Source organism: Erinaceus europaeus, chromosome X (genome assembly GCF_950295315.1).
Source record: "Erinaceus europaeus chromosome X, mEriEur2.1, whole genome shotgun sequence".
NCBI lineage: Eukaryota > Metazoa > Chordata > Mammalia > Eulipotyphla > Erinaceidae > Erinaceus > Erinaceus europaeus.
This window is the reverse complement of record NC_080185.1, coordinates 126,175,238-126,203,217: the sequence shown is the minus strand read 5'-3', so window position 1 is coordinate 126,203,217 and position 27,980 is coordinate 126,175,238. Positions and strand designations below refer to the sequence as shown.

Genomic DNA, 27,980 nt, shown 5'->3' with positions numbered 1-27,980 from the left:
AGTGGGGAGACGCGGAGGCTGCGGAACTCGGTTAGATGCTCAAGCTGGGTGTTTGCGGGGTCAGCCCTGCACAGGTGAGTGTGATGGGGGAACCAGAGGAAGGGGGAGCCCCTGTGGCCTGTGGGAGGAGAGCTGAGGAGGATGCGCGCTGTGTCAGTGGGCCCCGTGGCAACTCGGATTCGAGTTCTTTAGAAACTAGGGGATACAAACCCAGCCCTGGCCCACTCTACAGTCCAATCTTTGCCAATTTCAAGACCTCATTTAACTGCTGTAGACCTCCCTGAGACAAGGGCCACGAGTGGTGGGGAAAATCAAATGGTGGTTGCTTGGTTTTGAAATTCATTTTGAAATTTATTTCCCAACTTTTCATTCCAGCTGGAGCCAGTCAGATGGGACTCTGAGAGACCATCAGCAGGACTCCCTCCCATGACATCCTCCTAGTGCAATGCACTGGGACTGCTCCTCACTGTGGCCAGCCAGCCCCTCTCACTTCCCTGGTCAATGATGATCTGCCTGCGTGCTTACCTCACCCCTCTCCCCAGCTCCTTCGTTTCCCTGTTGAATGCACTTGGGAAGCTCCAAGGGCAGTATTCCTCCTGTGAATCCCAGATGGGTGAGGTGTTCTATGGGAAGATAGGCTTCTGCTTTTTTTTTTTTTTTTTTTTTTTTTAAGGTTATAGGAAGTTTACTGCAATAAACAAGTTAAGCAAAAGTCATCAAGAGAAGAGAAGGCTCATCTGCCTCACAGCTGAGTCAGAGGGAGGCAGCTTAGCAAAGAGAGAGCCTGCTGCCTTGATACACTTGTGCTTCTAAGGTCTTCACATGCATTCCCAACTACCCCCTCCCCCCATACTGTGCTCCTTCAAAAGTAAGAGATGCACATGCTAGGCCTGAGCTTGCAGGGAGAGAGGAGACTTCTTTTAGACATCTCAATTCTTTCGACTTCTGGGATCCAGTGGGCTGGAAAAGATAATGGCTCATGATATTCTAGAGGCTCAGATCATTGGAACCAACAGAGTCGTGCTGCCTGGGGGACCAGGGGTGAATATATTTCTGATAACAACTGGCTCCAACCTCTCCCTCCCAGCTGACCTGGTTCCTGCCTAGTGTCTGTAGGGTCTCTCTCTCTCTTTTCTCTCTCTCTCTCTCTCTCTTCTCTCTCTCTCCTCTCCTCTTCTCTCTCTCTCTCTCTCTCTCTCTCTCTCTCTCTCTCTCTCTCTCTCTCTGCCTTAGTGTTCTGGGGGTCCTACCTGTCTAGGAGGCTGTCACAATGCTAAGCCCCAGAGCCCGGCCCAGGCTCTATGTTGAGCACTGCTTCTTGGTACAGAACAACCATTCAATGTGAAAACTCCTCTTTGATTTATGGGGTGCACTTTGCGAAGTCTGAAATTAAACAAGCAGGCTGGGAGTGTGGAGGCTGATATGGCTGGCGCTGGAGATTTATATGCTCTCCCCAATGACTCAGAAGGAAGCCTGAACTCTAGATAAATGCATATTTATAGGCTATTGATGCCTGGATGTCGAGACAGCCCTTCTCTTAATTGATATGGATTGACTAGCGTGTTGGGATGTTATCAGCTGAGTAATTTGGTGTTATAAATTAGCCCATCCCCCAAGGCTAGTGGGAATCCTACTCGTTATAATCATGTGAATGTGGAAAAGTCAGTCGGGCTCAGAGAGCTCTAGACCAGTGTCAAGGTTATCAATGCAAGAAGCCACCCCTTCAGGACTCCCTCTTCAGCGCCCCCCCCCCCCCCCAATTTCTAAGCTATTTTATGAAGAGATGTCCCTCTAGAGAAGCATGGCCTCCCCAGCTAGGGTGAGTAGATGGTGGGCTATAAGCTAGGCAGGGGGCTGTCTGCTGACCCTTACATCCCTGTTCACTGCACGTGCCAGAGAAACCTGTGACAGCACATGCCAGGGAGCGCAATGGTGGGGGCCATACTCGGGTGCTGTCTGTCACAGGCCAGTCTTTGCCATTGTAGTTGCAAGGGTCCCTTCTTTCGACAGCTTCTGTGCTGCCAGATGGGAGGGGGGAGTTTGTGCTTCTCATTTCCGCAGGCCAGATTATTCCTGGAAGGCTCCAGGATCAACCTTATGCCCGGCTGCACCATGGAACATGGAGGGCCTGGTCGATCTCCATGGTCATAAAGCTTCCGCTAATAGTCCCCCGCTCTTCCAATGTTCTTGGAAATTTCCACCGGGGCTGTCCTCTTTGATGCTGGAATAGAGTTGAAAGAGCTTGTCTGTAGGACTCTGACGAATTAGAGGGATGGCATGGGAGATGAAGGCACCAAGGGTAGGGGCAGAGATGGCAGGATGAGGAAGGAAGGAACCTGGGGAGTAGACCAGGAACTTGCTACTCAGAGTGCACTCCATGGACCAGCAGTGCTAGTATCTTCTGGTGCTCGGTAGCAAGCGGCCTGTGGAGTCAAAGTCTGCACTTGACAGGATGACTGGTGAACACATTACAGTTTGCACAGACCCTGAGGAAAAGAAGCAGTATCGTTGGGGCCGGGGGGGGGGGGGTCTGGTCAAGCCAAGATGATGAAAGAGGTGAGTGCAGAGAAGCTGGCTATTCTGTAAGGCCTCCTTTGGAGCACTGGTTACCAAGGCAGGTCGGGCATCCAACTCACTGGGTATAAATTCATAAGTCTACATGCCACCCCAGAGGATCAGATCCCCCTGATCCAAGGCCCAGGAATCCCCATGTTAACACGTACCCAGAAGGTTCTCCTGGAGCTAGCTGGCATATCCTCTTGCCTGTTCTGTGTCCTGACAGCAAGCACCTACCACTGATTCCGACCTGCTATCACAAGTCCCTTGCTGGTTATCAGGACCTGGCTGCTGAGAAACCAGCCAACAGTTAAGTCCACAGCCATCTGCGGACTACTGCTCCACAAGGACTAGTAATGAAAAGCAGATAAACAAAACAAACAAAAAGTAGGCAGAAAGAAAAGGCTGGGTTAGCTAGTAGACAGCGTGATCTACCTTTTCCCTAAAGGGTCCCCCATGCAGAAGCCTGCAAGCACCTACAGATGCCAACTGCCCATCATCTGGGCATCACTGGGCGGCACAGTGGATAGAAGCCGACTGCAGACAAGCTCATGTCAAGTTCCATGTCTTCCTCTTGATGGCCACACCTTTCAGATTTCACACCTACTGTAATTGTCTCTGCTTTCTGTTCCCAAAGAACCCCTCCAAGGACCTGGCCCTCTTATGTGCATTAAAGACCCAGCGGGTGGCCGGCAAAGTGCTCACCTGGCAGAGCATCAGATCCCAAGTGTGAAGTTCTGGGTTTGATCGCCAGCACTGCATGCACTGGAGTGGTGCTATGGCGTATCTGTCTCTCTCTCTCTCCTCTCTGTCTGATGTGTAATAACTAAACTAAATGTGAGAGAAAGAGAAGCTCCTGCCCTTATCTGTCCCACAAGGCCCCTTTCAGAGGGCAGTCTCTGACCTAGAGCCAGTGAGCAGGAAGAAATGCTGCCCCTCTCTCTAGCTGTCTGCCCATCTGGCTGGCTCCGCCCATCCGTCACTCCTCGTGACTCTGACTAGAATGGCTTTTGCGGTAGTAAGGGGAAATGGAAACAGGACGTGTTGTGGGGAGTGGAGGAAGGGTGGAAACAAAAATCAGAAGAGACAAAACAAATGAGCATCAAGCTCCCAACTTGCACGGGGAACAATCCTGCGAGAGGCAGTGCCCTGTGCTGCTTCGGCATATAGGACTGTCTTCCCCAGTAAGCAAATTATTGATTATAAACTGTTATGATTTCTTGGGAGCCGTTGTGGCCAACTGTACTATTCCATCTGCCTTAAATGTCTGCTGTGTTCCTATGCCAAAAGCCTTATGAAATTTCCACTGGAAAAAAAAAATGAGTAGCAAATTTGGGTCTCAGTGCGCATATATAATTTCAGATTTCATTAATGGTTATTAAATATATGCCCTGAGGAAGGATAAAGTTCCTGGTATGAATGGAAAGAGAATTGAATTTATAAATAAGGTGACTTTCTTTTCAAGGACTATTCATTAGACATATCCAGGACACTTTCCCCCTCCCCCCAGCTTTTAAATGAAAGGCGTTTAAAATCTCACAGGACAAAAATACAATATTGGGAAAATAGAGTCCTGCTGGAAAAAGTCTACAAACTCCTAAGTCTAAAACATATTTCTTTGCCTGGAATTTGAAAATGAATGTTGGGGAACATTTTTGAACACTGAAAAAGCATTTTCATGTTGTGGTCAAAAGGTATACACACCTAGCAAATCTGGGTACGTGGATTGGTGGGTAGAGGACCGGATGGGGGAAAGAATGTTAACAGAGTTTTCTTAATCTTCTTTGAAGAAGCATGATTATACAAAGACTAAAGGGGGGTATTTGAGTAATTTTTGACTAAGCAAAGCCTTTTTAAAGCTCTAGGCTACTAAGCCACAAAACCTGGACAATATATTCTGAGTAGGACTTGTCACAAGTCCTCCTAAGAAATTCAAATCCCTTTTAGACCAGTTGCAAATCTCCTCCAAAGCTCCCAAATGGTACAGTTTTAGCTTATTATGAACAAGTAGGTGGAGAAAGAGATGATAACATTGCTGAAAGTTGAGAAGAACAGAGCAGGCATTAAAAAAAACACCACTATAGGGACAAGCAGAAGAGTAGCCCGAGTGCTGCATTCTGAGGACCAAAGTGCAGGATCATCTTCTTGGAAGAGACAAGCTAAATGTGCTGTCATCTGTTGGCCTGCTGCTGCCGTGCAAGCCACCAGGGGAGACAATGTGGAGTGTCCTCAGGTTCGGTGAGCTCAAATTTCAACTCAACAGTAACAAATAAGTTTGGCAATGCCTTTTATCAAAAAAAAAAACTATTTATAAATAACCTCTACACACACACACACACACACAGAGAGAGAGAGAGAGAGAGAGAGAGATAGAGTGCTGAAGCAGTAAAAGCAACTTTCCCATTTGATTTTCATCTCACAAGACCTCTTAAAATAGTATTTTAGTATTTCAAAACAGATAATTCCCCAACAGACTGGATGTGAGATCAATCAAACCCCCTCTTCTGGTCTTTCTCATTCATTCCTTTTCTGAGCCAGGCACATGGTGTGACAGAGGAGATGTGGTCGCCTGACTGGAGACACCACAAGGCCATTTTCTCTCTTTCCCCTACTGTACTCTTCATGCTCAGCCTCATAGCAACTTTCATCACGCAAGTCCAGATCATCAAGCATGAAAAGCTGCATTATTCAAAACACTAATTACTCAGAATACATCACACACAATTCTTATTTCCTAAGCATTCAAATTCATAGAAGTTGGCCCCAAACCTATGAATATGTTGGTTCTTACATTATCCTGAAAACATTTTTTATAAGCTTGATTCAAAGACCCATAATGTTTGCCAAGCTGTCACACACGATGTACAGTGCCAGAAAATTTGAAAAGGCCATCCTCTAGGGGTTAGACATAAAAATGCTATGTTTGTTTGTAGACAATTTTTAAATGGACGCTTTGGAAAAACAAGGTGAATCCAAACATGCCCTCTATTAGGAACAGACCAGTGAAAGGGGTTCACAGAGAAGATAGCAGAAACCACAAAACTACTTCCGCCCCAAACCAGCAACAAAAGCGGAGAAAGAAGGCAGACTACCCGGTCATTTCCACTGTGCAGATTTCTGTGCAGTTTGCTGACGGGAGACAGAAATTAACCTGGCAATGAATGTGGTCAGATGAATTTCAGAAACTGACAAACAAAATGTCAAAGGGTGCTTTCAAAGAGTGAGAGGATTTTCTTGTCATCTAGTGAAGCACGAGAAAAGAACAGATTTGCCCATTTCTTTAGCAAAGACACTTGGTAAGAAGCAGATCAGAGCCTGGCTAAACCAGATCGACCTCCCCCGCCCCCGCTCCACAATGGGGGTCCTTCCTGACAGCATAAAGCAAGGTGGCAGCTGTGGAATCTCAGATGATCTAATAAATGTGGAATGAAGGAGAGGGAGCCCAGTTCAGCAGGAAAGAATGTGAGCAATTTAGCAGTGGGTGCCCAGGGGAGTGTGCGAAGTACATCTCCTTGAGGTTCTGGGGAAGGGAGTTTCAGAGTTTCAGAATGGCAGAGAGGGTCCACTGGAGGAAAGAAATCAAGCATGGGCCCTGGGACAGGGCTCTCCCAGCAGCGAGCATACTTTTCCATGTGTAAGGACCCAGGGCTGAACCCCTGGCTGGCCGCCACTTGAAAGCACCTGCACAGGGGAAGCCTCCCAAGCAGTGGAGTGGTGGTGCTGTGCTCTCTCTCTCTCCCTCTCTCTCTCTCTCTCTCTCTCTCTCTCTCTCTCTCTCTCTATATATATATATATATATATATATATATATATATATATATATATGTATATATATATATGAATGGAGGAAGGAAGGAAGGAAAAGGGAAAGCCTGCCAGGAGTAGTGGAATCATCAGGGGCAAAGCCCCAACAAAAAAGTTGATGGCAAAATGAAGTTAAGAGAAAGAGAAATCAGGTACAAAGTTAGGATGGGACAGCTGGTAAAAGGGGGATATAACTTTTTTCCTCTGTTGGAAAAGTTTCTCTGGGGGCTGGGTGGTGACACACCTGGTTGAATGCACATGTTATGATGCACCAAGACCTGGGTTCAAGCCCCTAGTTCCACCACCTGCAGAGGGGAAGCTTTGTTAGTGGTGAAGCAGGGCTGCAGGTGTCTCTTTGTCTCTCTTCCTCTCTATCTTCCCCTTCCTCTCAATTTCTGGCTATCTCTATCCAATAAATAAGCAAAGATAACAAGAAATTTAAAAAGAAAAGTTTCTCCCATGCTTATATACCTACAGTTTTTGAGGAAGCAGAAAAAGGTAGTTCACTTTGTGTAAAATACCCGATAATGAAAATTCTGCTCTAGAACATGAAGCTGTCATTCATTTTCCTCATGCCATGACACCCACCCCCTTAAGAAATTAACAAGCTAGCAAGGTGGTGCCCTCTCTCCTCTCTCCTCTCTGTACACATGTGCACACATGGAGAAGCACACCCATAAACATCAAGCACACAGCCATTTACAGCACAGAAGGCTTCCGCAACCTGTCTAAATATAGTTCTCTGGGGAAGGAAAACCTATCTCGTGTTATTTACGTGCAGGTGTTTTCAAATAAGTTTCTCAGAATATTTGATTAGAAGTACTGTAGTCTCTTACAAGCAGTGAAATGAGCAGTGAAATGAAAAAAAAAATTAGGCATTCTGTGTTTGGAGCAAAGCAGAGAAACTTCATAAGGAAGCTTTCATTCTGGGAGGAATATATTGAAGAGAGTATTAAGATTGATGTTATCTAATTAAAACACTAAATCTCACAATGAACAAAGACAGATGAGTGCAAACATGTAGGTCTGTGGACTATCGCCCAGGCCTTCGGGAGTCCTGGGTCCCACTCCCTTCCTCCACAGATGGAGCCTGAGATCTGGGACATTCCTACCATGTGAAGTCACACACACAAGCTTGGGTCAAGTCTGTGTGTCCAGTCACTTATGCCAAGATCGAAACGGGAGCTACACACACAGAGACACACAGAGGAGGAGAGAATGTGCAAACGAGGCAGTTTGCTGGGCTGGTAACCCATACCCATACTCCAGGAAGAAAACACGCTTGCACCTTGCACACAAGGGAGCTCACCAGACGGAAAGCATGCCTCCTGGGTGGGCTAGAGACTCAGGTGGCAGAGGAGGGACTTCTGGGAAGTGAAACGGATGAGGGAGTCCAATTCACTGGAAAGGGTACCAGCAACTCCTGAGAACTGGGCCTGAATCACACTCAGCTCATCCTAGGAACCCTCATCCTGTTGAAAAACCAAGCCCTCCCCCAGAGCCCCCCATCCTATCGTCTCTTTGCCACAAATACCCAGGATACTGTGATGCTCATAACAATGCTTATTGACTCTGGGGCACCTCGGCACCTGAACACAGTGCTTCTCAGCATGGCATTATTGGGTGCTCTGGTCTGAGAAATTGCATTTCTTAAGTTTCGCCTCTGAGTGAGGTCATCCAGTACTCCACCTTCTCCTTCTGGCTTATCTCACTTAACATGACTCCTTCGAGTTCCATCCCAGATGCAGCAGATGAGGAGATTTCATTGTTTCTTACAACAGAGCAGTATCCCAACCATGTATATATAGCATGTCTTTCTTAAATGCTCTTTTGTTGTTGGACACTTGGGTTAGAACTCCAGTTCCCGGATCACACTTAGATCCGAGTCCACTGCACTAATACAACGTGGGTCATGTGACACAGAATTACTTGACTGACAGGTGGAAATGGGCCACAGTAAACATGGTGCGTGTGCCTATCACTCAGAAAGTGGCAAAGCCTGAGGGTCCCAGCATGGTCATCAGGAAGGCAGAGATAAACATTCACTAGAAAGAGTGTCCAAAGAGGGGTTTACATGATCCCCTTGTACTAGACCAATGGGAGGAGATGTAAGAAAAGACTAAATGAGCAATGACTGCCATCAACAGATATGCATGCAGTTTAGAGAAGTGAAGGGAACTTTTAAAATTTTATTTTTATTTATTTAGTTAGTTAGTTATTTGTATCAGGGGACTAATGTTTTACAGTTGACAGTTAATACAATAGTTTGTACATGCATAACATTTTTCATTTTTCCACACAACAGTACAACCTCCACTGGGTCCTCTGCCATCCTGTTCCAGGACCTGAACTCTCCACCCTCTCACCCCCAGAGTCAGTCTTTTACTTTGGTGCAATACACCAACTCTAGTCCAAGTTCTGCTTAGTGTTTTCTCTTCTGATCTTGTTTTTCAACTTCTGCCGGTGAATGAGATCATCCCATATTCATCCTTCTATTTCTGATTTATTTCACTTAACATGGTTTCTTCACGCTCCATCCAAGATGGACTGAAACTCTGAAAATGTCCAATAGTTCTAGTTTATCTATCTCTTAATTTAGCTCCCTCATTTCTTTATTGATTTTCTGCCTGGATGATCTGTCAAGTTGAGAGGTGGGGTGTTTTAGTCCCCTATTATGACTTGCTGCTGTTAATATTTTGCTGTAGCTCTTCCAGTAGATGTTTGATGTATTTAGATGTCCTCTCCCTGGGTGCACAGATATTGATAATCATTAAGTCCTCTTGATTGACTGACCCTCTGAGCACTAAGTAATGTCCATCCCTTATCTTTTTAAATTTTATTTATTTAAAGGTCCATCATGTCAGATATGAGCATAGCTGTTCCTGCTCTTTTTTTTTTTTTTTTTGTGGGCCATTGGCTTGTATGGTAGTTTTCCACCCTTTCACTTTGAGTCTGTGTTTGTCTTCTTGAGTTAGGTGGGACTCCTGCAGACAACATATGGTTGGGTTGTATTTTCTGATCCATCTTCCTACTCTGTGCCTTTTAATAGGTGAATTCAGGCCACTGACATTTATTGATATCAAAGACTGAAGATATTTAAACACCATTCTTGTAGATTTTTAGAGTGTTCTGATAGATGGCATGTTTATGGTGATCTGATTGTTTATAGGAGATCTTTCAGAACATTTTCAGGGCAGGTTTGGTGATAGTTGATTCCTTCAACCGTTGCTTGTCTGAGAAGGTTTTTATGCCTCCATCTAGTCTGATTGACAGTCTAGCAGGATACAGTCGTCTTGGTTGAAAGCCTTTCTCATTGAGCACTCGATAGATATCTTGCCATTCTCTTGGCCGGTAGTATCTGTGTGGAGAAACCTGCTGCTAATCTTAAAAATTACTTTTTATTTTACTTCATTTATTATTGGATAGAAACAGAGAGAAACTGAGAGGGGAGGGGGAGCCAGAGAGGGAGAGAGACAGAGAGACACCTGCAGCTCTCCTTTACCACCTTTTTTTTTTTTTTTTAAGATAGGACAGAGAGAAATGGAGAGAGGAGGGGAAGGCAGAGAGGGGAAGAGAAAGACAGACACCTGCAGACCTGCTTCACCGCCTGTGAAGCGACTCCCCTGCAGGTGGGGAGCTAGGGGCTTGAACTGGGATCTTTACGCTGGTCCTTGCACTTTGTGCCACCTGTGCTTAACCCACTGCGCTACCGCCCGACCCCCCCCTTTTTTTTTTAACCAGAACACTGCTCAGTTCTGGCTTATGATGATGCTGGGGAATGGAACCTGAGACCCCAGAGCCTCAGGCTTGAAAGGCTTTTGCATAACCATCATTCTGTCTCTCTAGCCCTCCTTTACCACTCATAAGACTTTCCCTCTGCAGGTGGGGACGAGGGGCTTGAACCCAGGTTCTTGCACACTGTAATCTGTGCACTTAATCAGGTATGCCACTACCTGTCCCCTGAGGGGAATTTTTATGTCATTCTGGGGTTAAATGAAGTATTTCTGAAGCTACCTCATGAGAAAAGAACTTTTCAAATATTGTAACTTCACAAATGAACTGTTCCTTTTTATGGAAAAGTCTTACATAGTTTCATCTGGGTGTTCTTATTCTTGGATCTTTTCAGTAGAAAGTGAAGCCCCATCAAAACAAGAAAGTCAGTATTCTGTTCCAGCCTGCTATTCAGAACAATGTAGGTATTTTTAGAAGTAGTTTTTCTCTTCTGATGAATTTAATATGTACATGAGTAAAAAAATAATTTAAATACAGATTTGGGAGGAATTAGAAATTGTATTAATCCGGGTAATGATTTTAAACCCTATTAATCTAGCCCATTTTCTCTGTTAATTCATTGTACAGTTTACACTGAAAGGCCAGTTAATCTGTCAAGACAAGATACAGAGCTTTTCTGTTCTAACCTGGCTTATTTATTCTCCTTATTAACCTTCCTCTGAGTCTGTAGACCTCGGCAGAGTCCAGTGACATCTCCAAATGGCTCCATGTCTTCAAAACAATCTTTGAAAGAACCTTTTGCCATGTTGTTCTCCTCCAAGCATCATTAAACTATGTTTTACATTTTGTTTCTCAGACTCTCAGAAAGGCTGCAAAAATGTAAAGAATGCAAATCACAAATTCTATCTCTGTGAGCAGATGAAGCGAACTCTTTACAATCTGTACACAGCTAATTAACTTTGCACTGGCAGGGAAATGATTATAGATGTTCCCCGCATGTAGCCATTCTTGGTGTGGACCTCTTATGCCAGAAAGTGCTCATGCCATTCTCAGGAGTTCCCAGACAGGAAGGATTCCATTGACAAGGGAAGCACAAAGCCTAGCTGTGTGCTCTGTGACTAAACTCCCTGTGGAACTTGGCCTTGGACTTGCACACCAGACAGTCTCTGCTAATGGGTCTCTAATTTGTTTCTTCCCAAGCACCCCCACTCTGCTTACACTTGGTACTTCCAGGTTGTGGGGTTAGGAGGCTCCGCAGATTCTCAGGACTTTCTCCTGCAGTAGAAAGTCAGAGAGCAGAAGCAGGGACACCCCAGGAGGCCAGGCAGAAGTCAGAAGCACTGGGGAAGAGAGCAGGAAGGCTTCCAGTGTCTATGCCCACTGGCCAGAGAGCTTTCCTCAGTCCCTTCCTCTCTGTGAAGCCTCCTCTACTCCTCTACCTGCCCCAGTCCCTATTCCTTCACCTCCTTTCTTCAGAGGGGACCTCAACTTACTTTCTCTTTTTAAAATTGAGAGGGGAGGGGAGAGGAGGGAAAAAATGAGGGAAAGAGACAGAGAGACACCTGGAACTCTGCTCCACAGCTCATGAAGCCCATGATCCCTTGCAGGTAGGGATCACAGGCTTGAACCTGAGTTCTTGTTCTCTGTAATGTGTACACTTAACCAGAAGTGCCACCACCCAGCCCCCCCGACTTACTTTTCACTCCCTCCCTCCCCTCTTTGTCCCTTGTGCTTTCCTCAGTCACTGTGTTGCCTGCTTGATATGGGCAATTCTCTGCACCTTTATCAGTGCACATGCATGCACATTGAATTCTTCTCTTTGGGGCTAATTCAGTATTCAGTATTTGGGATGCACTGGATCGACCTTCTCGTGGTGCATCTCATGAGTACCCATTCATTGGGGAAACTGACGATCCTCCCTAGCCGACTGAATCCACATGGATCCCAGTCACTTTCAAAGCCAGCAACAAGCAGCTCCTGCCAGCTTTCAAGCTGTTGGTCCTGCTCTTCGAGTCCTCCAACTTAATGTTGAGGGGCTGTCCTTTGCCAAACGCGTTCTTATTGGTCAATTGGCGATACAGCATCAGGCAGATGTTATCTGCCTACAAGAAACACATATAGCAGTCGATGAAGCTGCTCGATTCACCATCAGTGGATTCGATTTAATGTGCTATAATCTCCATCCTAAATACGGCCGAGCCATCTACGCCAAATCGTATCTTGCGGACATTTACCGTACGGCCTCTTCGACCTTCTACGACTCCATTACTATTGGAACTATTCAGCTCGTCAACGTATATAAGCCTCCCAGTGCCTCATGGGATAATGAGGTCCTGCCTAGCCCGAATCACCCAGCCGTTTACGTTGGAGACTTTAATAGTCATCACCAAGACTGGGGATATTCCTCCACTCGTGCTGACGGCTCTATCTTAGCCGACTGGGCTTCAGCGAATGACCTCTCCCTATTATACGATCCCAAACAGCCAGGCTCTTTTCACAGTGCTAGATGGAATAAAGACTCGTCACCTGACCTGTGCTGGATTAGCACAGTCAACGGCCAAGCCTTTCCCGCTACGAGACACGTTCTCAATATCTTCCCGCACAGTCATCACCGCCCAGCAATCATCCACATTGGTCTCCAGCTCCCACTGATTCTGTGCTCGGAGAAACTAAGATGGAACTTTCGGAAAGCAAACTGGCGTCTGTTCAGTGATCTTACCAACAAATCTATTCCTGCAGTTCCAATTAACTCTATCCCCTCTGAAGATTCCTACAGGTGCTTCCGCCAAGCCATCTTCAAAGCAGCTTCCCAAGCCATTCCTCCTGGGAGACGTGCTAACTATACGCCTTGTCTTGATGCTGAATGCGAGCAACTACTAAAGCAGTATGATGAGTCGGGCGACCCAGATGTGGCTGACCATCTCATTGCCTCCCTGGATGCAGCACGCCAAGCCCGCTGGCAACAACTCACGGAAAGTCTGAACTTCACCCACTCAAGTAGGAAGGCCTGGAAGCTTCTTCACAGACTGGGTGCCGGTAGCCAACCCCCTCCCGTCTCCCATCCTCCCGTATCTCCAAACTCAGTGGCCAGTCACCTAACTCAAGTTGGACGTGCTAAGATCGACCCAGTCTGGAAAAGAGAAATTTCCCACGAGTGGTCATCCCACTTCCGGTTATCTTGTCCATCTCCAAAACTCTCTCCCTTTACACTGTCTGAACTGGAAGACGCTTTGAAGAGGGTTAAACCGGGAACAACTGCTGGCTATGATAACATCACCCCAGAACTCATTCTTAACCTGGGTCCCGCGGCAAAGAAGTGGCTCGCTTCATTCCTGTCCCACATCTTGGAATCTGAGTCTATGCCCAAAGTTTGGCGTCGTGCGAAGATTATAGCGGTTTTGAAACCAAAGAAAGACCCAACACTGGCCGCCAGCTATAGACCAATTTCTCTCCTCTCCGTGTGTTACAAACTCCTTGAGAGGCTGCTTCTGTCACGTATTTCTCATCTTACAGAGAAATTCCTATCACCCGCCCAAGCTGGTTTCCGCCCAGGAAGATCTACCTGCGAACAAGCCCTGGCCCTCTCAACTTACATTGAAAATGGATTCCAGAAGAATTTAAAGACGGGTGCTGTCTTTGTTGATCTCACAGCAGCCTATGACACAGTCTGGCACCGTGGTCTCCTAGTCAAGATCTCAAGATGCCTGCCTCCATGGGTGGCCAACACTATATCGTTTCTTCTCCAAAACAGAAGATTCCGGGTGCATCTGGGTGACAAGTCTAGCAGATGGAGACTTGTCTCAAGTGGCCTCCCCCAGGGCTCTGTTCTGGCTCCTACGCTATTCAATATTTACATCAATGACCTCCCAGAAACTTCTTCAAGGAAGTTCATCTACGCCGATGACATCTGCTGTGCAACTCAGGCATCAAAGTTCGACATCCTCGAGGAAACACTCACGAAAGACATGTCTCTGATATCTGATTACTGTAAAAAATGGCGACTAATCCCTAGCACTGCAAAAACGGTATCATCTGTTTTCCATCTACACCATGCCTCGGCCTCTCGTGAGCTTAATGTGCAGCTTGGCGATACAAGAATCTGGCATGAAGCCCAGCCAGTCTATCTTGGCGTCACTCTCGATCGCACTCTGTCATTTCACGAACATCTCATAAAAACTGCAGCAAAGGTGGGCGCGAGGAATCACATCATTGCGAGACTGGCCAGCTCCTCATGGGGCGCGAGCGCTTCCACACTACGATCATCCTCTCTGGCATTATGCTATTCCACTGCAGAATACTGTGCCCCAGGATGGTTCCGTAGCCCCCATGTTCACTTGGTCGATTCCAAATTATATTCCTCCATGAGGATAATTTCTGGAACCATCCATTCCACCCTGGTTCCATGGCTGCCAGTTCTTAGCAACATCGCCCCGCCAGATATTCGTCGGGATGCGGCATCATCTAAGTTCATTTCCCACGTCTACGCTCGACCGGACCTGCCAATATACGCGGAGATCTTCGCCCACCCTGTCCAACGCTTGACGTCTCATCACCCAATCTGGTCCCCTACGCCTACACTGAACTTCTCTGTTCCAGACTCTTGGAAACAGAGTTGGCAGTCAGCTGAGGTCAAGAACAAACACCTCATCACAGACCCCTGCGAGCGTCCACCCGGCTTTGACCTAGCACGTTATGATTGGGCCCTCCTCAATCGCCATCGAACAGGCCATGGCCGGTGCGCCGCTATGTTCCATCGCTGGGGAGCCAGAGACGACCCGAACTGCCCCTGCGGCTCCAGAAAGACTCTGACCCACATAGTCAATGACTGCCACCTCTCCAGATTCAAAGGAGGTCTCGAAGCTTTACATCAGGCTCAACCTGATGCTGTTGACTGGCTACAGAAGAAGGGCAAACGCTAGTAGTAGTAGTATTCAGCTCTTGAGCACAAGAAATGTCTGAGTCAGCAGGAACCTTCCCCATTGTCTATAAAGCCCATATTTCTCCCAGTCCTGGAACCTCTGGGGTGTGGCTCCTTTCCCTTCATGCTTCACTCTCGATCTGTACCATCTGATCCCGCATCTGCTGAGCTCAACCAAGTCAATGCAACCAGTGCCACCTCGACATGTTTCACTTCAGATTGTGTCCAGAGATGCCAGGCATGTAATCTCAACCCTCCAGCTCCAATACTCTGGTGAAACCGTCCCTAGCTCATAAGACTCCTCAGTTCCATTTTGGGTGGTGCACTTCCTAACAAAGTTACAGAACCTAGATATAGACCAGGGCCTACGAGACAGAGCACATGTGCACATGATAGAGGAAAATACATACCTTAAAGTAAAAGTGCACAGGGGGTCGGGCGGTAGCGCAGCGGGTTAAGCGCACGTGGTGCAAAGCGCAAGGACCAATGTAAGGATCCCAGTTCGAGCCCCGTCCCCCCTACCTGCAGGGGAGTCGCTTCACAGGCGGTGAAGCAGGTCTGCAGGTGTCTATCCCCCCTCCTCTCTCCATTTCTCTCTGTCCTATCTAACAATGACGACATCAATAACAACTACAACAATAAAAAAAACAAGGGCAACAGAAGGGAATAAAAAAAATAAGTTATTTAAAATAGTAGAAGTGCACACTAGTCTGCAGTGACTCAATAAGTGCAGCAAGAAAGTAGAAAGACCTAAAAAAGACACTTTTTAGGGGACCAGGTGGTAGTGCAGTGGGTTAAGAGCACATGGAGCAAAAAAAAAAAAAAGACTAAGTAAATATACTGATTAAAAAAAAAAGAACACATGGAGCTAAGCGCAAGGACAGGCATAAGGGTCCCAGTTCGAGCCCCCGGCTCCCCACCTGCAGCGGGGTCACTTCACGGGCGGTGAAGCAGGTCTGCAGGTGTCTATCTTTCTCTCTCCCTCTCTGTCTCCCCTCCTCTCTCCATTTCTCTCTGTCCTATCCAACAACAACAATAACAGTAACAACAATAACAATAAGGGCAACAAAATGGGAAAAATGGCGCCCAGGAGCAGTGGATTCGTAGTGCAGGCACCAGCCCCCTGGAGGCAAAAAAAAAAAAAAAGACACTTTTTAAATTAACTACCATAAAATACTTAATCAAATAGTTTCTATTTAGACCTAGATACCCTCTTCACCTACTTCTTATTTTCCTTTCCTCAATCACTCCAAGGCTAACCTTGTCAGAGAAGGTAAGGATTAGAAAAGCTGGGTAAGAGCAAGAGACCGGCATTGTTTTTTTTTTTTTTTTTTAAGGGGGTTGCTATATTTGAGATTGGAAGGGGAAGAGATTATGAAAGGTTTTCCATGCCATGTTAGAAAACTCATGTTTTACTCTCTTTTGACAGTCTGAACATAAAGCTCTCTCTTTTTTTTTTAAGTGAAATATAAGAAATTTATTCTTAAGCTTGAAAGAGTGAAAATAAGGCCAGTCCACATACTTACAAAGAGACAACATCAAAGGACAAAAGACAAAGACAAACCTCAGCTGAGTGATCCAGGCCAATACCATATCTGGTCCTGTTACTCTGAGACAACCATGCTTGAAATTCACCCTCCTTTAAAGGGAAAAGTGAATGGGGCGTCTGCATGACTGAGGGGGGTCTGTATGTCCTTGCTAATTTATCTTTGGGGTTACAGTTTCAAGACCGGCATTGTTTAATGATGGCTCTTTTGGCCACTACCAGGCCACCCCATCTCATCTGGGGTCCTACTCAGGGAATCCTGGGATTCCCACACAGACATGATAGGACTAGCTCTCTAACAGATCCCTCTCTCCACTATCACCAGTCATATCCATCAAGAACAATATTATAAACACTCTTGTGGGCCTCTATAGGACCTTGCCTTCAATGTGGGTCAACATTGGTAGGGACTGCCCTATTCTCCGAAGGGAAGTTGAGGCAACATACTCTGCCACTCGAGGAAGATGGGTCCTGCAATGAGTGCAGCCTAGAATGTCCCTGGCTATGACCACAGAATGCGAGCTCAGTCCTACAGGGATGCAGAGGTTCCACAGGCTCCACAGGTTCCTGTGCTGAATATGGGCCCCAGATCAAATTGATGGGGTTTAGAGTTAACAATATTTATATACTTTCCCATATTTGGGAGCTACTCTCTTGCCTGATCCAGCTTTCTAGTCCTATTTCCAACTCTGACATCATCTTCCCAGACAACAGTTTTAGCCCACCTGCATGTTAGCTGTTGGGCTCAGGCAAAAAAAATTAAAGTCATGGGCTCCTTGGAATATACCTAAAGTAGACCTACTAGCTTTTTCCAAAATTGAGACCCCAAATCTCATCTGGTTTATTCTTACCATTATAGGTTCCTGATTATTAAACAATTTGTTCTGCTTTGTTTCTTAATATTTTTCAGCCACCAAGTTGCAGATGCTACTATGACACCAACCTGACTTCCCTGAACAGACAACCTCACCACTGTGTCCTGGAACCCCACCTCTCCAGAGCTCTGCCCACTAGGGAAAGACAGAAACAAGCTGGGAGTACGGATCAACCTGCCAACGCCCACGTCCTGCGGAGAAGCAATTATAGAAGCCAGACCTTCTACCTTCTGCACCGCATGATGACCCTGGGTCCATGCTCCCAGAGGGATAAAGAATAGAAAAATTCACAATGGAGGGGATGGGATGCAGAACTCTGGTGGTGAGAACTGTGTGGACTTGTATCCCTCTTATCCTATGGTCTCGTCAATAATTATTAAAATAATTTTTAAAAGTGAAAAAAATGTCTGAATGAAGGTAGACACACAGGGTCCTCCAAGGTACTGAATGCAGGTACCAGGTCAAGTGAGCAAGTGGAGGTCCAGCAGGAATGAGGGTTGGCATTGTCAGATGGCTCTGAGGACACCAGTGCCCTCCACAGGCTCTGCTGCCTTGCTGTCAGTTCATCCTGTGTGCCCAGTCTCCAAGCCCTCTCCAACCTGTCTGCAGAAACTGGTCCCTGACGTCACGTCCGGCCCCAGCCACACCTCTGGCAGGTCAGTGTTTGCTTCATGACAGTGATGTGAGTCCAGGATGGACCAGAGCAGGAAAAGGTTTTCCTTTAGGAGGAAGGAAAGCACCTACTGTCTCTTTGGAATCTAGGATGGAAACATGCCCCTTCTCTCCTCCTGCTGCTGTGGAGTTCCCTCTCCCTACAGATGCTGACACCCTCCTGCCCAAACTGTCAAGTGCCCTCAATTTTCTTGGCTATGCTTCAGATAGCAGAGAAATGGAGAAAATTTCCCTTCCCTTCTGAGACTAGTCCCACAGACATCTCATAAATGAAATATGTTTTTGCGGCTGTGCTATTGGGGGTAGGGGAGGCTAACAGAAGTTCTTTGTCTTGTCAAAACAGTAACAGAAACAAAGAAAGCTGCATTCATGGTGGTGGCGGGGTCAGCAGGAAGAAAGCTGATCTGTGAACTGCTAGGGAAAGTGTGCCCAGCGTCTGCCCTGCTCTCTGTCATGAGAAGAAACTATAGAACATCCACTGCGATCAATCCCTCCTGCCTGGAAATCAATTGGCTGAGCCTCACTTGGACTGTGATTTGCTAGTAATGGCTGTATAAATGCCTGAGCATGGCAGGCAGCTATCTAATCACACAGTTGGGGTCAGCCAACATCTCTTGTTCAGAACCACCCACAGCAAGGAAAGGATTCCAAAATGCAGGCTCTGGCTGTCAAGCACAGAGTTGCAGGAATCTAATTACGTGAAGCCTGCATTCAGTCCCTTCATTTCACAAGCACATGCACACACAAATACCCTTCTCCCCCTGCGGTGCACCTCAGACTCTTCGATTGTGATCATGGTATCTCCCTGCCAGGGAGTATGGATCGACCTGCCAATGCCCATGTTCAGCGGGGAAGCAATTACAGAAGCCAGACCTTCCACCTTCTGCAACCCACAATGACCCTGGGTCCATGCTCCCAGAGGGATAAAGAATAGGAAAGCTATCAGGGGAGGGGATGGGATATGGAGATCTGGTGGTGGGAACTGTGTGGAGCTGTACCCCTCTTATCCTATGGTCTTGTCGATATTTCCATTTTTAGAAATAAAAATAAAAAAATCTTCAATCAGCGTGGACGATGCCACCTTCATTAGTGGGCGAAGACTATCAGTGATAGTGGACTCCACCAGACACAATGGAGTCTCATTCTCTAGCCAAGTGCACTACTTGGGGGGGTGGGGGCTAGATTCTGGCATAGAGCAGGACTCGGGTGGTTGAAAAGGGTCCAAGGAACTCTGTGCGGCTGTGTGGCCAGCTCTCCATGTGGACCTCAGATGCTGTTCTCGTGAGGGCTGGGTGGAGAACAACAGTTGGCCGCCTTCTTGACTGCAGGAAATTACTGTGGAAAACAAGCAACATTCTGGGCCTGATTTTCAGATAATCCAAGCTTAGAATACAGAATTAAGCAGAAGTGTCATCGTGTTACTCCAAAACTCAGGATTCAGGAGGCCTGGGGTGTTTCCACTTGCCCTTGTGCAACTCTGCTATTGCAGTGAGAACAATATGCCTCAGTTTGCCTGCTGGTCTCTGGAAAAGGAGAGCCCTTTGCAGTGCACCTGGGCACACTGGGCCTCAAGTAGAGGATGGCAGACTCTGAGGTAGCTGTTCTCAGCAACTATGTTTTGGTGGCGGTTTGTTACATGGCCTTAACTAACTGATATGCCAATAAACCACCTGCCAGGCAGGTGTGGTCTAGAGTAGCAGTTACTAGCTAGCTGCTCATCTGAATAGCTTCATTTAAAAAATGTGATACAATATGTCACTCAACATAATCATAAGAAAACCCTAATTGAAGGAGATCCATTTTCACAGCAGACAGTTCTAAGTTCCTTCAGAGGGAAAGTGCCCTCACGCTTCGCAAGCCCAGTGTGTACATCTATAAAGCAAGAACCACCAAGGAGCAGACATTAATGGGTAAAGCATGTAATTGACCCAACACATGGCAGAACAATGAAGGTAGCTATTATTTTGATTCAGTGCAATGTGCAAGACACAGTCTATTTATACTCGAGTCATTATTTGTGCTTCATGATTTTTTTCCCTTCTTTTAATTTTTTGCTCATTTTCTTCTGGTTTCATTTACATAACTTCTCTCTTTTCCTTGCCTTAGGTCATCAAAAAAATTCAAGTATGAAGTCTGCCATTCTTTTTTGCCCAGTGCCCAAAAGGGATGATTTACCAAAAGTGGTAAATCTCACTGAGTTATTTGTGTTGCTCTGGACACAAGTTTGACGCTATAGACAAATCTTCAGACACAAAGCTCTTTGGAAAGAAAGTCAAGCAGACCATTAGGTGTCTTCCTTAAACAGTGAGTGTTCTTTTCTCTCTGCACGCCCTTCCACAAGCCCCTTCTAACACTGTAGTGGATTCAAGTGAGATGCTTGCTAGTTAAGTATGGCCCAACAACAAAACCCTGCCTTCCTACCTGTTGTAAAATGATTTTGCCAGAATGAGCAAGTTTTTTTTTTTCTTTTTCCCAAAAGGGCCAGATAGTATGTGTTTTCCACTCTATGAGAGACAGAAGTTGCAACTATTCAACTCTGCAGTAACAGCTCAAAAGTAACCACAGATGCTATGTAAACAAACAGGTATGGCTGTGTGCTAATAAAATGTTTTATATAAAACAGGTGGACCACAGTCCGCAGATAGCTACTACAATGAGTGAACTATAATGTGAATGTCGTGATGACAGTAATGCAAAAATTAGTCATACTAAAGTTCCAATATGCTATTTAATGGAATAGCCATATGATATGCAAATATCTTCGGTGCTTGCTTTAAAATATTAGACTATTTTTTAAAGTTCTGGCTAGGGTAATCATAAGGGTGGCCTTTTATTCATTGGACCTAGCCTCATGTGCTCAAAGTTTTCCAACATTGCAGGACAACTTTTTTTAGCATAAATTCTGCCGGCAGGCTGATTTAATTCAATTTCTACTCAATTATTCTATTTAGGACATTCATCCTGTAATTTCCACCTATGTCAACATCAGCTCTATGAAGCCCCGATGGAACAGAATTTCCACCCATTTGCATGTCACTTGATCCTGTTTTGATGCTGACTACACTGGACAATGCACTTTTTGTTTTCCAAACAGGAGTCAAAACAAGGATCTCAGTGGCATTTTATATTTTATATTTTGTCCATGGACTTGCATGCGGAGTCTCTCCTTGGTATCAGAAAGTTGCTCTGCAAGGTGTACCCTGACACTGTTTTTCATTTGGCCCCTTCTCAGTCCACCATCTTAACAGGCTCTTGCAAAACCCCAATAATCATGGTGGCTCCTTGTGGAGCAAGACGGGCTAAGTGGTCTGCTTGGGAATGGTGGGCCCAGGCAGGGGCGCATGCAAGCCGTGCTGGCTTGAACATCAAGCCAGCTGCAGAGGGAAGCAGCGCAAAAGGCGCCTTTCCCAAGGATGCCATGGTTTCAAAGGTCCTATTTCCCAAAATGGGTTCCAGCAATCGCCCAGTGTAACCTTTTTTATCAGGTAACTTGAGCCATCTGTCCTTCATCTCCAAGGGTAGTGTTCGGAGATAAAGCTGGACTGAGCAGGCAGTTCCTCATGGGAGGCAAGATGCAGGTCCCTTTGATTGATTGTGGAGTATGTGAGAGAGCAAGCCTGGGGTCCCCTTTCGTCTCCAGCCCATCAGCAGTTTGAGGGTTAAACCTCCATCTTTTCACTTCCTGCCTAGGTTTCAATCAGTTTTTTTTCTTTTTGTTAAAACTACCATAACTAAAAACGTCATCAGTGTGGACTGAAGACGCACCCCACTCAACCCCATTTATGCACAGAAGGAAAGTTGGGAAGTGGATGTAAGGCTTGGGTCCTGGTATGGACAATGAGCATATGTCAGCACATCATGACTTCGAAATGCTTCCTTTATGATGCCTTGTGAAAATCAGCAGAGGTTTTCAACAGCTGAATCTGTGTAGCAATTGTTAAGACAAAGCCAAGAGCTGACAGGCCCTTTTGTCCAGGAAACACACTGTCTAGTGCTGTGGAAGCTGACGGGAGGGGGCTAGCGCAAGACAGGGACTCTTTTCCTAGAATCTCAGGGTTCAGCCTGAGAGGCTGAACCAGGGGCACACACCAAACACCTCCAGGGCAGGGAGCAAACCAGGTGCGGCTGGGACTGAAGGCTAGAATGCCACATCCTGTCGCCGGCTATGTTAGGTCCACGACTGGTCACCCCATGTTAGTGGTTCTCAGTATGCACTTAAGGCACTTAATGTCTCCTGATAATGTCTGGAAACATCTTTGGCTGTTACAGTTGGAGGGGAACGACTGGCTTCTGGAGATGGAGGCTGGGGAGAAAGCTAAGCCATTTCCCACAATGCAGAGCAGTCCCCACAATGAAGAATGATGGAGCTGAGAATAGAGTGCCTAGGCTGAGAGAGGCTGCCTGGCTCAGGAGGGAGGGAAGGAAGGAGGGAGGGAGGGAGGGCGGTGGGGCATGCAGGGAATTGTAGATCACTGGCTTCTCTCTAGGCAGCACCTCAGCCTGGGGGCACCGACCTCTTGGTAGAGGCAACAGCTCTGAGGTTCCAGTTGATGGGCACATGTGGGAACTTTCAGTGCAGAGCTACAACCAAACAAAGGATGAGAACTTATTCAGAATACGATGGGACAACTTGGAATTGCCTTTAGAGTCAGATGAGAAGAATGAAAACATCTCCAGAGGTTTTGCCAGAAAGACAATACAAAGAAAACCAACTTCTTTCAAGTCAAGTGAGATACAGATCTGGCGGTTCTGGAATAAAGCTATGTCTTAAGAGGGCACACAGTGGAGGCCATGCCCCACCCAACCTTGGGTCAGCTCTTTACTCCAGAAGCTGCCATACCAACACCACACACAGCTCATGGTGGAAGCATGATTCCTTTATTTTAAGTTTAGGAACAGAGTTAGCAATTACGGTGACAATTGAGGCATGTGATTAAAAATGTTTTTAAAGTTTAAGAGATTTTGCTATATTAGTGCAATCACTATGCTGTCTCCCCCACCTCCACCCCATCTCCACACCCAGTTTTTTTTTTTTTCTTCTTCTTCTTCTTCTTCTTCTTTTTTTTTTTTTTTTTTTTTTTACCAGAGCACTATTTAGCTCTGGCTTATAGTGGTGTGGGGGATTGAACCTGGGACCTTGGAGCCTCAGGCATGAGAGTCTGTTCGTGGGCTTATTAGAAACTGGACATATTCCCTTGGTCAGTAAATATTTGCCAAGCGATTAAATGTATCAGTCTTTTGATTCCAGTTTTAAATGTTAGACTGACTTTAGATTTGTAATTATAACTTTAAAAGCATAATAGAATTTTACTGTTTGGAAAATAATATTGAACTCTTCAGGTAAATGTTCAACACTCTAAATTAAATAAGTATGGTTACTGTAAATATTTAGTAAACTTAAAATGCTGAAAAGGTTAAATGGAAAAAAAAAACCTAAACATTTGAAAGTTTTAGTGGAATAAGTTGAGATATTTAAAGCTTAAATGGTAATGAACTTAAATATGTACATTTGTTGAGTAAATGCATGCATATTAGATTTATGAAAGTTTTAAAAAATGATTTCGCCTGTTAGGTTTGTACGTTTGCCCAGTTAGATACTTGAACGGTTAAAAAAAAGGGATATATTAGCTTTATAAATGCAGATCAAAATGTATAAGGAATTTTAGTTAATTAAGTTTAGAAATGAGAGCAATTGTTTGAGCTTAGATTGTCCAACTTAATTGACTCAACACTAATCAAAACCTTCTGTGAAACTATTTGTTCTTATTATATACAAAAGTCACCAGAATTATAAGCAGAAAAATAAGATTTGTAATTTGAACTTAAAATCCTGAGGAAAATTTTGACTTCGGTACCTCCTGTAAGTTAATATCAATTTAAAATCTACATAACTATAATTAGCCTTTTCTGCACCAAAAGAAAGAAGCAAGAAAAGCCAGCCAGAGGTTTAGAAAATCATTAACAACAGCTGAAGTTATCTTTTAACAGTCAAGAAATCATATCCCTATAGAGGACAGTCAGAAGGGTCTCCTTATCCAGGATCCGAAACTCAGGCATTTCTGATTTCTGGAGTCAACATTGATATGTCCCATTTAGCTCTGGGAAACCACAAAGGACTTTGTGACCCTGGGGGGCAGGGTCACAGGAACCCTTCTGGGAGCTCAATGATCATTAACTAGAGTAACTGAGTGTCCTGCAAGCGCCCCCTCCCCCATTAGTTCCTATCTCCTGGGGGTGGGGGTGGAGGTGGGGGGAGTGTGTGTGAAGCTGCCAGGAAAGGTCCCCGGAGAAGGGTCAACTCCCCAACCTGGGCATACTTTTCTCACATATTCTTCCCTCTCCATTAATTTGTCAGAGCTCATTCTCCAATATTTACTGGTTTCTCCACAGCCAAGTCGACGAACCTCAATGAACCCCTCTTCTGAGTGAGCTAGTGGATGACGGGGAGAGCCCCAGACGAACGGCTGAGAGACTGTACACTTCTGAGGGCACACAAGATGCTTCCCTTCATCTTCCAGAAGGTGAAAGTAATAGCGACATTGTGACAAGTTGCCTCTTAGAAGTGGCATGTTTTTTTCCTTTTCTTTCTTCCCTGCTCTGAATTTAGAAAATGTGTCCAAATGACCTGTGGCGACACGTTAGAACAGATAGAACTGGTATTCAGGCAGATCCAATGGCTGCCTCGGTGGCAGGAAATCAGAAAGGAAGCTCTCTTTTCTTGACTTCCTGACCGACCAAACCCGGAACCAAGCGGGAGCCTTTCAATTTAGCACTAAACTACACAGCGCCATCTACTGGCGGTTGCTAATCAGTTACCTAATCCGAACAAAGGTAATTGAGGGCAGAAAAGAGAGAAGTCCCTCCCGGGCAGCCCGCTCCTTCCTCTGGGCCCTCGGGGGTCCTGGCGCACAAAGATGACTAAGCTTCTGCGAAGAAGAGAAATCATTCCTATTTTCTCTACTCTCCTGCCATTTCTCTAAGATGAGTTGGCGGGAAACATATTTGTATTTTCATCAGATATAAATGGAACAATCTTCTTGGGAGTTTCTTTTCCTGTGTGACTGGGTGAAATGAGGGGGGAAGGAGGGGGGGACGTGGAACCCACTAATCAGATTCACCACTTCAACCAAGCTCAAATGTCATCACTATGGCAACCAGGCAGCCAGGGTCCACCCTTGACTGTCCCTCCCACTGGAAATTCTGCACACTGCCTTTGTGAATGAATTAACATCACCAGCACACTAAAGCATCTGAGGCAAGGAAGAAAGACCTGAAGAATCGATCCAACTCATCGAACACTTTCTCCTAGTTTGAGTCCTTTTCTTCCTATTATTATTGTCACTTTAGATAGAAGCAGAGAGGCAGAAAGAGTGAAAGAGACTATAGCACCAAAGCTTCCTTCAATGCAGCGGGGGCTGGAGCTTGAACCTGGGTTGCATGCATGGCAAAGCAGCACGCTGTCCAAGCGAGCTATTTCACAGGCCCTTCTCTCATTTAATTAGCCTCTGCGGACCTGCCGGGCAGAGTAGATTCTCTCTTGGCAGACCGACACACCCTACTTTCAAGGGGACCCAGTGTTTCCGAGCCCTTTGTTCTGGAAGATGACAGTGGTCTTCTCCACTGTGGACTCTAGACTGGGCCAATCTCAGGTGACGTCATGCAGAAGGTGTGCTGAGTGTATACAACTGGGGGAGGGGGTTGTCTCACCATCAGGAGAAAATACACAAAAGGATCACTTGTTGAAAAATTGGGATGCGTTTCTGATTAAAGTGTTCCAAGGCTGGTGTTTATGTAGGCGGTCAGTTCAGCTTAGAACTCAGGAGAAGCGTCTCTTTGCATCAGTTATGTGCTGAATACTCACGCTCCTTAGGAGAGAAGATCCATCTACACAGCCGAGTGATCCTTCATATTATCATACTTAACCATTTCTTTTCCTCTGTCCCTAACACTGTAGAAAACAGCTCAGAACTGTCTTGAGAGTCTTCTTGTACATAATAAGCTCACACTGGGATCCCTACCAAGCTTTTCTACAAGGAGGTGAATTCACCCACAGTTAATTTTTCCAAGAGGGCAATCGTACCAAAATTTTATATTGTAGTTTAAATCACATTAGTAGTTTGAAGTGGAATATGGTATTTTAATGACCGGTAGCTCTGAATATGAAGTGAATAAAGGGTGGAAGAAGAATCCAACAATGCTAAAAGTCTAACAAAAGAGAAGGAATGTAAACTTTCCATCTGAAAGCTATTTTTAATTAAAGTCGGCACTTCATATGTAACAGGATTGCAATACGTGCACTCAGCCAGTGCACCACCACCCAGCCCCCCCCCCCCCACAGGCCACAGGATCGTTTCAGCTACTTCTGATTTCAGTCTGATGTTGTTGAATCCATTTATCAATTTTTAATGACTAATACTCTTTTCCTACTGTATCTGGAAGTTCAATAAATTAAAATTTAAATAAAATTGGAACTGGAATTAAAATGAAACTTGAACTTTAATTAAATATGTACAAGGGGAGATTTAGATACAAATTTAAAAAGTAGATTAGATAAACCATGTTTCAAATTAGGCTAAACTTTAATTCACATGAAGAAGTTAAATTTAGAAACAAAACGTCACAAGTTGCCAAAGTGATTTCATCATGATAGCCATGTTATATTGGGCTAGGAGATGGCTCTCCCCTCTTGATTTCTCTGTCTCTATCTAATAAACAATAAATGTCTGTAAAAAGAAAATTTTAAAATAAATAAATAAATACCTGTACTGAAACCTGTGGTTGAACACAAAGGATTACAGAAACCAGTCGACAAAGCTGTTGGTGAAAGATGACTGCAAAACCAAGTGCATTAAAAAGGCTTTAGTTGAAACTGAGAAGTAATCACTTGAGGTATTTTGATAGTTGGTAAAGAAACAACGTATTTCTGAATATACTTCACATGCCTTATTAATGATTACTTGTAGAGAAAATGTGTGAGTACTTTACTGTCAGGGAGTAAAGGAGGTTATTTCTGTTAAAGCTGTTCAGCTTTATCATGGAAATCAGGATTGTGCGTGTGCGGGGGTGCGCGCACTTTCAGCCTGGCCATTTCCCACTTCCCTCCCTTACTCATTGTACTCTCACCAATGCAGAGAACAGCAGCCCTAATGATTTTTCCATTTTAGTTGCTATGATTCTATTAAAGTAGCCTCAAAGTACATTATTTGGTCCCTATGTTCACACTGGCCTCCTATTAGAGCTTTTAGTCAAATGATACTGCCAAGTATTTTTCACTTAGAACTGGTGTTAATTCAAGTCTCTCTGATTCTGCTATTGTGTATGTGACCTCTTTTGAACTTAAGTACTAGATTTTTTTTTCCTGGTTACATTTTATCTGGATTTATACACTATGTTGCTTTGTTTGTAGTTAAGTCTGTTCAGTTTTGTTGGAAACCTCTTGTCAAATCCAGGATGTGGCTTTTACCTCCCCCATAGTCCTTTGCTCCATTTTTGGCACAAGGTAGGCTATGTAACAAATCCCTCCCTGAGGAGTGATATATACTTGCTGAACATACTTGTCCTGTCCCCAGAGAAAGTGCCTCCAATACCTTCCAAGATTCCATTTAGCCAATATTTTAAAATTAATGTTTCCATCTCTCCTGTCCACATGAATTTGCAGTCAAATTATTGAAATGTAAGAACATTACACTTGCAAGTGGCATTCAAGTAAAAACTAATGAACAAATCCTGCCAAATTAATTAAAAGTTAAGATGAAAACAATCTGATAAGATCATTAATCTTGAAAGTGCCTAATTAAAATATAAAGCATATCTTCATTTACATGAATGTCACACATCTTAGTTATAGTGATAATTTACATAATCAACTCTCCACGTT

The 27,980-nt window shown here is 45.1% G+C and overlaps 1 protein-coding gene across 3 annotated transcripts in view; it reads right to left on the bottom strand.

Moving 5' to 3' along the window:
* The window catches only part of MID1 (midline 1), a 322,962-nt gene that overhangs the window by 239,366 nt on the left and 55,616 nt on the right, over nucleotides 1–27,980 (bottom strand). Inside the window, exon 1 of one of the 3 annotated variants that reach the window (XM_060183092.1) lies at nucleotides 26,864–27,104. The exons of the other annotated variants lie outside the window; for them this stretch is intronic. The gene's annotated coding sequence lies outside the window, so the exon portion shown is untranslated. Of the gene's footprint in view, nucleotides 1–26,863; nucleotides 27,105–27,980 lie in introns of those variants that run through there. 3 annotated transcript variants of the gene reach the window in all.